Source organism: Diadema antillarum, unplaced genomic scaffold (assembly GCF_040938485.1).
Source record: "Diadema antillarum isolate AM-2024a unplaced genomic scaffold, OU_Dant_1.0 seq00000695_RagTag, whole genome shotgun sequence".
In the NCBI taxonomy this organism is placed as follows: Eukaryota; Metazoa; Echinodermata; class Echinoidea; order Diadematoida; family Diadematidae; genus Diadema; species Diadema antillarum.
Window position 1 is genome coordinate 185,666 of NW_027271600.1, and position 17,329 is coordinate 202,994.

Genomic DNA, 17,329 nt, shown 5'->3' on the forward strand with positions numbered 1-17,329 from the left:
ATAACCACTTCAAAAATGTTGAATTCTAACTTACTAGTTAGCAGAGTTTGGTAATTTTTTTTCATGCAGTGTATAACTACTATCATTCTTATTTGCTAGTAAGTTGAAAATTCACACTTTCTTTGCCACTTCATATTTTCTCTGGTCCCCCAATCGCGAATTTAACCACTGGCGAAAATGTGTGACAGCGGCAATTCGCGAAAATTTATGTACGCGAAAATTATAGCGTATACAGTAATGCATTTTCGAGACGCAAGGTGAATTTGGTATTCTTTTGACGTCTTGAACATGTACTGCGCGAATTACTTTTTTCATCATTTTTCAAGCTCAAATTACGCTATGATATTTTTCATTTACAATAATTTGAGTAACATGTGACGATAGCTTACATATTTTCCTTGAATTTGATACCAAATTTGTAAATATAAGGTGTATTTTTGTTGCCGAAAGCACAAGGACAAAATCCCCTTACGCAGCTCATTACGTATGCAAGCCTCGAGCGGGCTTGCATACGAGTTGAATAAATACGAGCGAATTATCGGGTGCTGCGGTCTGACTGAATACAAGTGATGCACAGGTCTGAGTGTGTCAGTAGGAATTGTGCTAGACAGAAAAATCTTTTATCATTTTTTGACTTACACAGCTCTCCTCCAGGGAATTTTGTGAAGCCAGATGCAGTCTTTGCGGAACACATCTCCAACGACCAGATACAGACTGATTTTTCGGTCAAGAATTGTGCATGCACAAGGTAATTATGGACCTGTGTAACGTACAGGTACGCGGCACAGTCAAGTGGGTTTAGGCTATTTTCCAGTTACTGTAACTGCATACACCCTATTCCAAACTGACAAACGGAGACCTGTGCATCGTTTTGTAGAATGGTGGACAAATTTTAGCCATAAAGATATCTATCCCTTTTCATGCCACTGATAAAATTACCAATGCATTGAAAATTTACTAAATACATGGCTAGCCATCCTTGACAAGCGTGTGAATGCTTGCCAAGTGTGAAAGCTCTTGCTGCAAGTGCATACATGCAATAGACCTCTATCATGTTTAGGAAAGAAGTTTACACATTACAGTAACTATCATCAGCGATCTGAATGCAATTAGAACCTATCTATGGTTGGGTGTTTCATATCGACACCCTAATGTTTTTCTATCAATTATAGAAACTTAGAATATGTCAAAATTTGCTTGAAATTACTCACATGTAAAGAAAATACCTACTCTGAATTCACAAGAGCACATTACAAAAATGTGATTTATGGTAGAATCTAGAAATACACGCTTAAGGATAAGTGCTTCGAATGCGTGGGGTATTATTTTGACGCTCTTAGTTGCGCTGTATAGTAAGGTGCCCACACCTCGTCAGCCCCCCCGAGTACGTACCGTCACCCTGCTTAAAATTGTTACAAGGGCCCTGGACAAAAAATTATGCCTGGGACTGTCTTCAGTAGGCTTGAAACTTGGCAGGGATACCACAACCAAGCAAACTGTGGTGAAACTGAACAGTTTTCCGTGAAAATCTGAAATTTAAAGATGGTTTCTATTTGGAATAAGTGTGAAAGTATCACGGTCACCCGCACGCATCTTTTACGTGCTTGTAGATGCATGCTTGTCTATGGGAGCATCACGGTCACCCGCACACGTCTTTTATGTGCTTGTCTATGGGAGCGCAGGTGACGAGTTGCGGGCCCCTTCCTTAGCGCACAACCATTCCGCATCCTTCGCGTTTGCGGACGATAGCTGCAAATTTTTGTTATCGATCAACTGACTTGTGGTTCTATTCTATCTATTTTTCCTGTATGTGAGTGGGATTGGCATACTCTTGAAATAGGCCCCATCATCACTGCGTGTCCTGACTATTAAATTACTACGGCGGCTCGTCTGTTTATACCCGTCAGCCCCACTGTGTGGCGTTCATCGGTAGGCCTACATTCGTATATAAGCACTGCGGTGAAGCTTTCTTCCACAGCATAATACTTGTGAATGCGGCCCCACCAAACGGCGTTTACGAGAGATTAATACAGCGGTGGGGCCGATTTCCACAGCATACAATGTAGCAATAGCATCTTTCGTCCTCCCTTTCTCCCGTTTTTTTCTTTTATCTTCAATTTTGTATTCTCGGAAGGACTCTTGAATGTCCCTCCACTAATTTAACGGCCAATTTAACCATAAATACAACCCTACCTAACCCTACCGTGGGGCCGATTTCACAATTTTGCCAGTGGGATATCATAGAATTTCAGTGACGAAGTGTGATTCAAACATGCAACTGATGCATAAACATTTTACCTATGACAAGGTGCGGGTAACTCAAGTAGATTTAGGGCGCTAACTGTTGACGTTAGTTTTACACCTAACGTTAGAGTCTATAAAACACTCTTACGTTACTTTAAACTAACACCCGGAGCACCCAAGAGTCTAAGGCTCTATTGCCTATACTCAATAGGTCTCATGCTATGCTATAACAACTGTTAATAGTATTGCTAATTACGTGTGAAGTGCACGTAATTACATGCTTTACCAACGCAACGAAGACGGGTGTAGACTCTAAGATATTTGTAATCTAGATTCTACATCAGTAACCACTTAACGTAACAACTTATTGTTTGACCTCTTTGTTATTTGTCACATTCATTCATTGACGGGTGAAACCTTTCTATGAGCATGACATCTAATTGACCGAAAGATCGGTCTGTATCTGTCCGTCGGGGAATGTTCCGCGGAGACTGCGTCTGGCTTCACGGATCCCCTCCGAGAGGACAGTGTTAATGGCAAATTAAAAGAGTCCTCTGGACAGACAGATCTTTCTGTCTAACAGTTAGACATCTAACGTTTACATCTAATAACTATACACAGCTCAGTCCAGTCGCTGTAAGTAAATTTAGCGCGTACTACACTGCAGCATCTGGTCGGGCGCTAACAACGTTAACTGTTAACGCTAGACATCTACAATAGGGAGCTTTAGATTTTAGACGCACGGACGTTCAAAGGAAAAAAACATGTTCTGAGCTTGGGCAGTAGCGCGCGTATTACAAGTCAATCTATTTTTAGCTTGCATCGCCTGAGTTGTTTACTCCGCGTACTGGGCTATTTTCACGTCCGCACAGTTGGCGACGTAAAGAGCTTCTTCATGCACTGATCATGGGGGCGCGATTTTATTTTTTATACGTTGCGTCCCAGCGTAATCTAAAGCTACTTTTCCACACGACGCAGGGAGAGGAGAACGTCCAGCGCAAGCGTCGGCTCAAACGTCCGCGCGTCAAAATCTAAAGCTCCCTATTAACGCCTAACGCCGCCCGGTTACACAGTAGGGCCTACACAGTTTTAACATTACAAAGCAAAAGTGATTGATGAAATTCTAAACTTCTAACGTAGGCTGTTAGAGTAGAAATCTAGTCTATTCTGTCTAACGTTACAACTTGCCAATCAAGTCAATTTTACGTTTTTAGAAGGATCTATGTAGCCACACTGTCCGTTTGCCGTATAAAATTAGATCTAACGTTAGCCTAACGTTAGCTTTTAATAGCAGGATAGCAATGCATTCATTGAGCAGACAGTGTGTAGTATATAGTAAGGCTAGGGCCTAAAACACGTGGACGTAAGGGCCTAAGGCTAATTAACACTAACAAAACAGTGTAACATAACATAGGTGTCTATCTTATGTATCAACGACAAAAAGTTAACAATGGTTGTAATCTTTTAGTTACCTTCGGACGGACCGCACGGTCCTCGGAATGTCGTGAATAAAAGTTATCATGCGATTGAATCCCGTGAAATTGTACTGTTCGAATATCTAGTTGAGCTAATTATCTGGCAGTCTAGAGACTAAGTCACAGCCACAGGTGTCCATCGCATCACAGCTACAGCAGGCACGGCTCTACTACTAGGGGATGGATGCGGGTCCAGGTATGCATGTCATCGTACGATCGTCAATCTAAGAGCGCGCAGTGCAAAATCCTGGCCAGAACATTGTGTACACATGCATAGGTATGCATGTCAATTTTCCCGCCACACCGCGCACTGAGAGTCCGTAACGAAGGGCCTCAAGTCCTTCATGCATAGAGCGAGAGTACCGTACTCCGGCCGTAACCGTACCAAAATATTTTATAGGCGCAAGAGGGCGTAGTTCGTCCGGCTTGTAATTTTTCACACCATCAGTTCTGTCTTTTCGCGACAATCGACCACCGAACTAAGACATAGGCCATGGGCTAGTGGGGGTCAACGTGCACCCCCTCTGCACCTAACATTCATTGGTGTTTCCATGTAGCCCTTGGTCTGGAGAGTCAGAAAAGTGATGTTAACAAAAAAAAAGTTGGGTCCCAAGACCCGCCCCGTGACGTTTTGTGACGTCACTTCCGGAACGACCTTTTCGCGAATACGGGGGAATAACATTTGGGTATTATCCTAATAAAGTGGTCCCCATGCCTTTATTTTTCATTAATAACCAAAGATTTTGGTATTTCTAGATTCCTCGGAAGATGGAAAATATGATGCAAAGCAAAGTTTGGCAATATAAGCCCTCAGTTTGTCGTCATCGACAACGAAATGGGCAACGATGTCGACAAAATTCAACAAAATTTTACAAAATTTGTTCAATTTTTCAAGTTTCACCCTTTAAGTTTGTATATTTTTGTGAAAAATTTGTTAAATGACTTGAAATTTGGTCTGGATATTAAATGAATATCCCTTTTTATGAAACAAAAGATTTTGGCCTAATTGACATCCGATCTTCTTCTGTAGACATTCAAGTGCGCATGCGCGGTGTCCAAATTTGCCTCCGAAATGCCATTTTTGATGTCCAGTATCAAAAATGAGTTACAACGAATCCTTTTTATCATGTAAATTCACAACTTTAATCAATTTTTCCAATCAGCAATCACCTGATTGAATAAAAGTTGCCTTAAAATGAGAAATAAAAGATGACTATGGTTCTTTTTGATGATGACGTTGGTCACGACATCGAAGATGAAGACGACGTCAAAGACTAGAATACGACATAGCAGGAATTCGTTTACAAATCTCATTTTCAATTGATTGATCGTGGCGATAAATTTACAGTAAAGGAAAACAAGATAATGAATTTTCAATTCTGCTGGCATTTTATGTCTTTGCAATAAACTCAAATCCTGCTTAAAGGGGAAATCCAGTCTAAAAATAAGTTAGTCTGATAAAAAAAAGAGTAAAATCTTACGAGTTCAATGGTAAGAATTTGACTGTAATCTGATGAAAAATAAGGAAGTTACTATTTTTTTTGCTAATTTCAGCTAAACGTTTCTTGTACAATGGATAAGAATATGCAAATGAGTAACCTGACCATGTCATAACCTCACAACTTTCCATCGATCGTGTACAAAAAATAAAGAAAATTCAATGTTTCAGTCATTGAAGTCTGACAAATGATGTTATTCCTAGTTGCATAACTTGGTAATAGTGATGTAAGATATATCATGATTTGAGCCTCGAGCATAATTGCGTTTGAATGAAAAACTGGAAATGTCAAAATTTTATGTACAAACTACATGGGAAGATGTCAGGGGATGACATGCTCACTTTGTCATTTGCATATTCATATTCACCGTTCAAGAACTATTTCCTCAAAAAATAGTGAAACTTCAAAATGTCATATGACTTCCATATTTTTCGTGCGATTTCGATCACAATTTTACCATTGAACTCGTAATATTTTACTTTTTCTTATTGGACTTACTTTTATTTGGACTGGATTTCCCCTTTAGATAAATGCTTATAACTAGTTTCACAATTAAAACACTTATCTCAACTACGCTGCACTCACTGGCACATTTCTAGATACTGTATCAGGCGTGGATAATATTTTGACATGATTTTACCTCTATTTTCTTCAGAAATTGCATCCACATTGAACTTGTCACCGAAATGACACTATACATGATGCATGATAGAGAAATGGACTTTTATAGGCCTAAATTACTTTAAAGGGATAGTACAGTATTGGTGGAGATGAAAATTGGGCTTTTGAATTTTTTCGAGATACCAAGAAAACACTTATGATATAGTACAGAGCATACCATTTTAAGAGGAATTCAAAGTTTATTTGATGAAAATCGGGTTTGGAATGACTGAAACATCCAAAAACAAAGTAAAGCAAAGCGATCGTAATAAAGTGTGGGTCCCACACTTATTGGAATTGCTCTTTTTTGGATATCTCAGCCATTTCAAAACCAATTTTCATCAAATAAACGTTGAATTCCTCATAGAATTACATGCTCTTTCATATTTCATAAAAGGTTTCTCATCATCTCAGCCAAAAAATGTTAGAAACTTTAAATTAGGTCTCAACCAAAACTGTACAATCCCTTTAATGTGTTTTTTTTTAACTAGGGAATGCTAACTTGTGGGTTCTTGGCGGTTCTGTGGCATAGTGGGTAAAACTTTCGACTCCCGATCAGAGGACCCGAGTTCGAGTCACGATTCAATCACGATGTACAATTCCTCGATAGTAATGATTATATTAACATCATTTTCATTTTATTTCGAAAATTTGGGAATATGGACTTGCAGGTCATCGACAATGAAGTTGGCATACATGAGGTTAACAAACTTAAAAGTCCATGCAGTTGTGTTTTTTTTTTGCAAGTTCTCACGCTAAAACATCTAAATATCCATAAGTCTGGATATTAGATAAATAACCTTGTTTGACAAAAAGACAAAACAAATAAGGCATCGTCTTAATTCAGGCATCTTCTGTAGACATTTAACTTAAAGTCAATACTTTTGTTAGATCAGCCATGGTGCCTTATGGATGTCCAGAAGCTGACGCTGATTCACCGGGTGCACTTCACGAGTTCGACACCCACGAATCATACAACCCATGAGTCATAGAGCCCGCGAGTTATACAGCCTGTGAGTCCTACAGCCCATGAGTTCCACACCCTTGAGTCTCACACCAGGCAAGCCAGGCCCACGAGTTTGACACGTAATAAACAAGACCCACGAGAAAAACACATTTACGGCCCTGCGATGTGAATATCGAACTCGTGGATCGTTTTTAACTTGCGAGGTTTTTTTTTTTTTTTGGGGGGGGGGGGTTGCTGCTTAGAAAAGTGTCAAACTCGTGGACCTTGTTATACCTAGTGTCAAACTTGCGGGCCTTGTTTGTATACGGTCGGACTCATGGGCCTTATTTGCCTGCTGTCGATGTCATGGGCTGTACGACTCATTAGCTGTATAATTCGTGGATGTCGAACTCGTGGGATGACAACGAATCACTTTGCCATCCTTTCAAAGTCTGAAATTCTTTTGAGCTCTGAATCGAATTCCAATGTCACCATCAGCGTTATTTTATGAGTGTATTGGTTTAATGATTTCATTTTTGCTCCTGTCACTGCTTCTATGCCAGTATCGGGCTTTGATACATCAGCCATGGTGCCTTTCAGAAAGTCCACAAGCTGATGCGGCATCACCTCCCTCGAGGTGAAGTCAACAGAGGTCACATTAGATCTTCATCCTTCGTCTATCCATGATCTTCATTTTGGTCCGTTGCTAGCTTCCATATTCTTAGTTTGATAATTGCTATGGAGGACATGCTGTTCAGAGACGTCTCTGAGAAGCCCGATCAAAAGTTTTTGCCTTTGTGACATAAATCATTTTACCGTACTTAGACTGTATTGTCAAGAATCGCAGAGCATTCACCTCCAAATTCTTCTGTTACCATGCAAAGCACAGCAAAGTATTTTCAGTTTATCCATCACCTCAGCTGTCCCATTTCATGATTCAGCCCTTGTATGTACATAATTTCCAGGACTCCACGCATTTACTGGCTGCAATACCACTAGTGCCTTATAGGCATAGGCGCCGGAAGTGGGGGGGGGGGGGGGGGCCGCCCCCCCCCCAATCCAAAAAGTGGGGGGGGGGCAAAACGCATTTTTGCCCCCCCAAAAAGCCCCCCCCCCCAAAAAAAAAAAACCCAACAAAATAATAATAATAATGATAAAAATAAATGAATAAACAAAGAAAATAAAACAAATATGTATATATGTGAATAAAAGGGAAAAAATATGGCTACAAACGGCAGCTTTTGGACTGTAAAATGTCAAAATTTTCAAGTTCGCTCGCTTCGCTCGCTCGCATCCAACAGCTGAGCCCGGTGCGCCTACCCCTTAATTTCTACAGCGAAAAACATAGCTACGACGGCAGTTGTTGGACTCTAGAATGTCAAAATTTTCAAGCTCGCTCGCTTCACTCGCTCGCATTGAATCGTTATGCCATTCTCCTAATGTTGCTGAAAGTAACTGCCAGTAGTTGCGCCCGATGCCCCCACCCCTTAATTTCCAAAGCAAAGGATAAATATAGCTACAAACGGGAGTTTTGGGACTGTAAAATGTCAAAATTTTCAAGCTCGCTTGCTTCGCTCGCTCGCATTGAATAGTTATGCCACTCTCCTAATGTTGCTGCCAGTAATTGCCAGCAGTTGCGCCCGATGCCCCCCCCCCTTAATTTCCAAAGCGAAAGGTATAGTTACAAACGGGAGTTTTGGGACTTTAACATGTCAAAATTTTCAAGCTCGCTCGCTTCGCTCGCTCGCATTGAATCGTTATGCCACTCTCCTAACGTTGCTGCCAGTAATTGCCAGCAGTTGCGCCCGATGCCCCCCCTTAATTTCAAAAGCGAAAGATATAGCTACAAACGGGAGTTTTTGGACTGTAAAATGTCAAAATTCTCAAGCTCGCTTGCTTTGCTCGCTCGCATTGAATCGTTATGCCATTCTCCTAATGTTGCTGCCAGTAATTGCCAGCAGTTGCGCCCGATGCGCCGCCCCAATTATTTCCAAAGTGAAAGATATAGCTACAAACCCTAGTTTTGGAACTGTAGAATGTCAAAATGTTCAAGCTTGCTCGCTTCGCTCGCTCGCATTGAATCGTTATGCCATTCTCCTAATGTTGCTGCCAATAATTGCCAGCAGTTGCGCCCGATGCGCCCCCATTTATTTCCAAAGCGAAATATATAGCTACAATTAAAACTCCAGTTTTGGAACTGTAGAATATCAAACTTTTCAAGCTCGCTCGCTTCGCTCGCTCGCATTTTATTGTTGCTGACAGTATTATAATTTGTCGATCGTTTCGCACCGTAATTCCATAATCCATGTAAGGAAAACTTACAATGTTCCTCAATGACTGCGTTGTTGAATGTATCACATTCCGTGGTGTATTGTAGTCCCATTATTGCTCACGCACACACGCACAAGCATACAGTCCGTCAAAATTACTTTATGGTTCCCCCCATGTTTCGACCCACCGTACGCCACTTTACATATATATATATATATATATATATATATATATATATATATAATAGATGTGTGTGCGTGTGTGTGTGTGTGTGTGTATGTGTATATTGTGTAACATATGCATGGTCTAATCTTGATTAATTTCATTTGGTTCAGAACTCATGCGCAAATGAATATCAGACACTGACAGGATGGCGAGATGATTCCGCATCAGCTTGGGGACATCTTGTTAGGCACCATGACTTACATGACCTATGAATCAGAGCCCGATACTGAAAGTGACAGTGAAAGTAGTGAAAATGAGTTCATTCAACCAATAGAATCACAGAGTTACAATGATAGTGACATCGGAATTTAATTGTAACAGTGTTCATGGGCAAACGAGTGTCAGACTTTGAAAGGATAGCTTAGAGCTGGTGAATAACTCCATCAATTTCAACACATCGGAATCAAACCAGTGGTAATCATTTGAAGCATTTCGATGTTGGACCCTCAATAATTTTATCGGAAGTAAATAATGCTGGAAAAAAGATAATTAGCAAATAATTTTATGAAACATCATATAACCAATTCTACTGTGAACAATGTTACATTTACAAAGTTTCTTTATAGTTTCAGATGGAATACAAAATTTTTAAAAAGAGGTATGACAAATATAATTGGTTAGTGTTGACTAAGTATGAATGCTAATGATATTTTCAAAGCATAAATTACGAAACCTGACTAAACCAAAAAATACTCTTGAAAAAAAGGCTATTGGAATTTGAGTATCTAACAGCAACCAACTTTTAGCAAAGAATGAATGTATTATATGCCTCATATGATCTATGAAATCAAACTCTTATTACTGAACTATCAATGTCTTATAACCATTTCAGATAATGTCCCATGAATTGGGGAATTGCTTATAATAAACATGCCTTTATAGTCCCATTAAATGATTTGTTGTGGTAAATTATGATAGAATTATGATGTCATTTCATATGATCAATAGAAATGGTGACAAGAGAACTGTATAGTTGCCTCCAATTTCTCATTTTAAGCCAAATTTCTCGTAGTTATTTTCTTTTATATTTTCTTTAATGCAAATTATAATACTTGAAGTTTCTGATCTTTGACGAAAAACTGATTGCTAGACAGCAGAAAAGAACTTACGGCGGCTTGTTTCACATACCTTGCATACACACTAGACATCTTAAAAGAATTCAGGATTATTAATAAAAAATACTAAATTCTCTTTTAAGGATTCGAGTTTGTTGAGAAGGCGAAATGCAGATGTAATCAAAATCTTCTTTTCCTCATAGCTAATGGTGTTAATCTTTAAGGGTCGTTTTAAAGCAATTGCTAAATTTAGTTGAATTTTGTATTTAGACGAAACTCCAATGTGAATTTTGTCATCGACGCCGCTGTCTTTGCCGTCATCACTGAAGTCAAATGTATTTCAGCAGGTGTTTGATGATTTAAACAATATGATTAAAGTTCCGATTCTACTTGAAATATACGAGTTAATATATCAATTTACTAGTCACCAAAAGGGACATGTTGTTGGTTCTTATTTCGCACTCCTCCTGCCCTCTTGAACATCTACAGAAGAGGCCAGGATTAGAATAATGGCTCATTTGTTCTTTTTTAATGAAAGATGGCTGTTTATTTAAGGGAAAAGTTCAACTTGACAGACATGTGACATGTGGCTTGAGTGAATACACCAATATTAGCAGAACACATCAGTGGGAGTTTGAGGAAAATCAGACAATCCGTTCAAAAGTTATGAATTTTTTTAGGTTTCTGCTCGCTCACTGCTAGATGAGAACACTAATACAGCTTGTGATGTCACTGTCATGTGTAGAACGATATAAAGAAAATGAAAAGAAAATTCAACATATTTTCACTTTTCTTACAGAATAAAGAACACTTGACGTGTCTCTGTCAGAAGGCAGGAAGAATAATATCCTTAATATAAGTCACTGACATGTCGAAGAAATAAGCACATTTTTCAAAAAATAAAATTTTGTAGAATTCTCTTTATATTTTCCTTACATTGTATTTGTATCGTTCTACGCATGTGACATCTCACACTATAGTAGTCTTCTCATCCGGCAGTGACAGTGCAGATACTTTTAAAATTCAAAACTTTTAAATGGATTGTCCGCTTTCCCCAAACTTTTACTGATGTGGAATTCTACTAACATTGCGGTGCCAGGTAAAAATGGCAGAGGTAAAAATGGCAGAGGTAAAAATGGCAGAGGTAAAAATGGCAGAGGTAAAAATGGCAGGGGTAAAAATGGCAGAGGTAAAAATGGCAGAGGTAAAAATGGCAGAGGTAAAAATGGCAGAGGTAAAAATGGCAGAGGTAAAAATGGCAGAGGTAAAAATGGCAGAGGTAAAATGGCAGAGGTAAAAATGGCAGGGGTAAAAATGGCAGAGGTAAAAATGGCAGGGGTAAATATGGCAGAGGTAGAAATGGTAGAGGTAAAAATGGCAGAGGTAAAAATGGCAGAGGTAAAAATGGCAGAGATAAAATGTTTGAAGTAATGAGAGCGATTTCGTCACAGATAAGCGTATGAAGAGGTTTTGAATGATAACCTAGCCAGAGCAAACTGTATTTATCGAATTATCAAATCCAAACTGCAGATTTGAAGAATGTTTATTGAATTATGTTTTAAAAAGATTAAAGCACTCTCATTCTGAGTTTGATTCAAGTGCAGTGGCGTAATTTGTCTGTTCAGAGGAATGATAAACCAGCTAAGAGCCTAGTAAGCCTATGGTAAATTATTTTTATTATTCATTATTATTATCATTATTATTATTATTATTATTATTATTATTATGTTATCTATCATTATAAGGGGGTTCCAACAATGCTGCAAAGCCCTTAAACAGTTTAATCCTACATTGTTTCGCCCAAAGAAGTTATCACACACACACACACACACGCACGAACCCACTTTTGGTATAAACATATACTTCTATACGCAGATATACACATGTACATACTCTCACATACACACTCTTACACAAACGAATTCCGCTCACGTCCAGGCTAGTATATTGTCATTATTTTTCATCTTTTGAGCTGTTTAGTGTAAAGAAGTGAAGGAGACATAGTCGAAGCAAACCGCTAAATTGTCACTTGTTCTATATCACTCTCACATTCAGGTTTCGTAGGAGCCTATTTATCTCACAAGGCCTGATCGCGACATAATGCAGAAGTAAAAATACAAAACGCAAAAAAACAAACTACAGCAGATGTATCGGCAGACATAAGTAAGCTCTTGCAAAATATTTTATTACATTGTTCAAGTATCACATGGCGCAAAACAAATATCTCGAAGTTTAATGAACACTTTGTGGTCATTTTACAAACTTACGCCTATTAAAACTGGAGACGAACATTAGCAATATACTGTTCTAGTGAGAGTAAAAACCGATAGCTTGCCATTGGATTTCTTTCAATTATTGTTGAACGAATCCGCAAGCGAAAAATGTACATGTTTGATGCCTCTCAAACTTAGCTGTTGCCCCAAAGCATGGGCGTATTTCCCGGAACACACCAGAATCAGGTCAATAGCACCATTAGACCCTGAGATAATCAAAACTGTAGATTTCAAATGGCGACCATAACGCTTGTAAAGCTGTAGGTTCCCGAATTCATAGGCTTGGAATTGTACGGAGAAAGGATATGTTTATCTTGACCAACTAAAATTATACCAGTACAAAAATCAAAATAAAGAATGAACTAATGAACCACATGAATATCGCTCGAACCAGACTGTACGGATCTTGAAAAAAATACTGTATTTTTTATGTTCTATATCGGTACCATTTAATAACTTGGTGCTGCCGACAAAGATAAAAGACTGGGAGTATATTAAAAAAAAAGTTGCTAAAAGCCTGGTGTATCCACTTAGTAATAGTTGTTTTAATTTGCGTTTCTCATGAAATGGTTCCTCAACATGCAGGGAACAGCTCCCTCTTTCTTGCACCGCGCCGACCGAGGACGGGGGGGGGGGGGGGGGGGGGGGGGGGGGGGATGATCGGTGATAGCCATCACAATGCAGTGGGGGGGGGGGAATCCCTCCTCCACACTTTTTGCAGGAGATATAAGGAGTGAATGTTTGCCCCCTCCTTTTTGCATAAATGTTTTTGTTTGTCAGCCGATTTTCGGCGGAAAATGGCACCTAAAGAAATGTGAAGATTTTTTTTTTTATTATTTTTTTTTTTGCTTGCCAGCCGATTTTGGCCCCCTAAAAAACGTAGCGTGGACCTGCATAACATGCACACAAAGCAAAGTAAAAGGTAATGGATAATTACTTATGTGTATGTAATAATGCAGTAGTACATAACAATTTCCTTATATCTATCGGATTTCTCTATTTTCTTGAATTAAGTCAATGAAAGCCCCAGGGGCTTTAGATTGACTGATGATTTAATCTTAATGATGGGGGGGGGGGGGGGGGGGGGAGGGGGGGCAAAACTTGGAAAATTATGTGCGAGCGCACCTGGAGCGGGGCGACCGAGAAGGGGAGGGTACAGGGGGTTGACCCCTTCCTCATGAGGGAGGTTGTACAATATTAGACCAGTTATTCAGATATGGCACACCCATTTGGTGAAATATTATATTTTTGTTTCTGTAAAAAAAGTCAGGAATATGCATATTCAAGGAAGGGTGGGGTAGGGGGATATGCCTCCTCCCACACGAGGGAAATTTTGCATTTTCAGACCTGAAATTCAGAGATATTATGGTACACACCTTTGGTGATGAGATATTCGATTTTTGTTTCGATCAAAAGAGTAAGAGAAATATAAACTATTCAGAGAAATATGCGAGGAAAGGATTCACTGTGTGTGTGTGTGTGGGGGGGGGGGGGGGATCTCCCCCTCCCCGCACGAGGGAGATTTTGCATTTTCACACCTTAAATTCAGAAATCTGGTACACACTTTTGGTGATACGTTCGGTGTATTGTTTTGGTTTTTTCTATCAATATCGAAGGTGTGCGGGGAGGGTGTGGAACATCCTCCCCCACACAAGGGATACTTTTGCATTTTCGGACTGAAAAATCAGTGATCTGGTGCACCCATGAATTGAATGAAATGTTCGATTTTTTTCCCTCTGAAAAAGTAAGAAAAATGTTTATTCAGGGAAATATGCGGGGAGAGGGGGTATCCCATCCAGTACTTATAAGATATTTGCATATTCAGATATGAAATTCAGAGATCTCATGCACCCATTTGCTGAGATATTCGATTTTTGTTTCTATCAATAAAAAGTATTTTAAAAATAAACATATACATTCAGGGAAATGTCCGGAGGAGAGTTTTTGGAGAGGGAATGAGTGTTGGCAGGATCGGAGGATACTCCCTCCCACACTACGAGATTTTGAATTTTCATACCTAAATTTCAGAGATAGTATTATGGTGCACGCATTTACATAGTAAAATAATCAAGTTTTGTTTGTAATAAAGACATGGAAGAAAAACGATCTGTATTTTGGTAAATATGCAGTGGGAGAGGGTGTGGGAGGGGGACAGGCCCCTTTCCACACGAGGGAGCTTTTGCATTTTTAGACCTGAAATTCATGGAAATATAGTGCACACTTTTGGCGAGACTCTCGATTTTTGTTTCTATCAAACGAGTGATTAAAATGAAATGAGCGGGGGTGTGGGAGGTAGATACCACCCCTCCCAACCCATTTCAGAGATATTTTGCCTATATTATCAGACCTGAAATATTCAGAGATAAGGTGCACACTTTTGGTGAAATATTCGATTTTTGTTTCCATCAAAAGCAAAATTAAATAAGATATGTATATACTTGAGGGAAATATGCCTGGAGGAGGGAGAATGTTGGAAGGGAGACGCCCCCTTCCACACGAGGGAGATTTGTATTTTCGGACTTGAAAATCAGAGATCTCGTGTACCCATTTTGGTGAGTACAATTTTTTTTTCTACAAAAAATCCCCCTCCCACACGAGGGAGATTTTGTATTTTCAGACCTGAATTTGTATTTTCGGACTTGAAATTCAGGAGCCTGGTGCACACTTTCGGTGAAACTGGATTTTTTTTTCCTGTCAAAAAAAGTAAGAAAAATAAATATGTCCCCTATCATGCCTATCCACAGACATGACTAAATGGCGGTATCACAGCTCTTGTTCCGCGTGTGCGGCATCGCTGTGTTTAGGCCTACTAGAGTTGACGGGGACGGGGAGGGTGTGGGAGGGGGTATAGCCCCCTCCCACACGACGGAGCTTTTGCATTTTTAGAAATGAAATAAAACAATCTGGTGCATTTATTTTTTTCTACGAACTGAAGTGACAGATCTGTCATGTGCTCACTTTTTGATGAAATATTCGGAAGTTATTTTATTGATAATCGCAATTGACAACATGCTAAATTGGAATTACATATTGATAGTATTTGCAAGACAGTTTCAAAAATATTGGGATTATAAATAGCGTTAAACGGATTCTCCCCAAGTCAGTACTTTTATGTTGTATTCAACTCTCATTCTATTTTATCTCAATTATGGCGTAATGGCATGGGGAAATGCAGTACAAAAAAAAAATAGACAAAGTACTTCTGTTACAGAAAAGAGCAATGCGATTGATATGCAGTTATATGAACTTATAGATCACCTACTGATGTCTTCATGGGCGTCACGGGGGGGGGGGGGGGGGGGGGGTGATGTGGGTGCGAGCGCACCCCCCCTTCAGACCCTAAAAAAATATTTAACTAGAAATGTCGCTATGGCGACTGGTATGCCTCCGCCATAATGCATGATTCTCCTAATAGGTCTAGATAGTACATGTGGACAATGTGTGATTACATTTTCACAAAATTGGCAAAATATCAATATTACAAGTTTGTCACAAATGTGTTGAATGTTCACCTTCCTTGACCTAGGTTTAATTGGATGAATAGGAGAGCATGTATTTGGGATTTAAAGACTTTAACTTGACTTTGACCCATTCATATGTTTATGCATTGAGCAATTTTCTAGGTATGGAGAAAAAGTGCAATTTCTGTATAGAATAGTATATTGTTACCATTTTCACCTGGCCTTTGACCCTAAAATTCATAGGATAATCACTGTCAGGCAGAACATGCATAAATATGTAGTACGTTTCAAAATAACTTGAGCCACTTCCGAGATATGGAGGAAAAAATTAGTTCAGCACTTTCACTTGATCTTTGACCTTTTGACCTTTGAGGCAAAAACAAAAGAAAAAAAAACTTGCTAGAGAATACGGTTATACATGCATACACCAAGTGTAAAAAAAATAATCCTGCTGGCATTGTATAAACATGAGGGAAATAGTAAAATTTTGAATGTTGCCATTGACCTTTGACCCCTGACCTTTGACCCATGAACCCTAAATTCTCTAGATAATCACTGCCAGTCAGTACATGTATATATACTATATTCCATGACGATATCTTGAACAATTTCCAAGGTAGAGAGAAAAAAGGTAAAGTTTTAATATTTTCACTTGACCTTTTGACCTTTGACCTCATGACCCAAACTTTCACCAGAGAATCTTAATTGGGTAATACATGTATACACTAAGTTTCAAGAAAACATCTTCAGGCATTGCGTTGATATGGTGGAAATAGTAAGATTTTATGTATTTGACCTTGACCTTTTGACCTTTGACCTTGAGCATGTGCACCCAAAAGTTGATAGGCACAACTTCACCCCCTAATACACATACATGCCAAGTTTCATTAGGATACCTCAAAAGTTTTGATAGTTACCCTGTCCACAAAATTCATTACGGACGGACGGAAGGATGGACGGAAGGAAGGACGGACGGACGGACGGACGGACGGACGGACGGAAGGACGGACGGAAGGAAGGACGGACGGACGGACGGACAACCCGAAAACATAATGCCTCCGGCACCACTTTGTGGCGGAGGCATAAAAAAAATCAGTCTGCGAGCGACCTCAACGCCGGACCCTAAATGATAATTAATTTCTATTTTTTATTCTTTTTTTTTTTTGCACCGGGGACAAAAAAAAAAAGAAAAAAAAAATCGTGGGCAAAAACAATTCGCA

General features: G+C 39.3%; 1 pseudogene; it reads right to left on the reverse strand.

Annotated features, from left to right (window-relative positions):
- The window catches only part of LOC139737535 (uncharacterized), a 50,517-nt pseudogene extending 46,628 nt beyond the window's left edge, over window positions 1–3,889 (reverse strand).
- Between the last annotated feature and the right edge of the window lie 13,440 nt (window positions 3,890–17,329).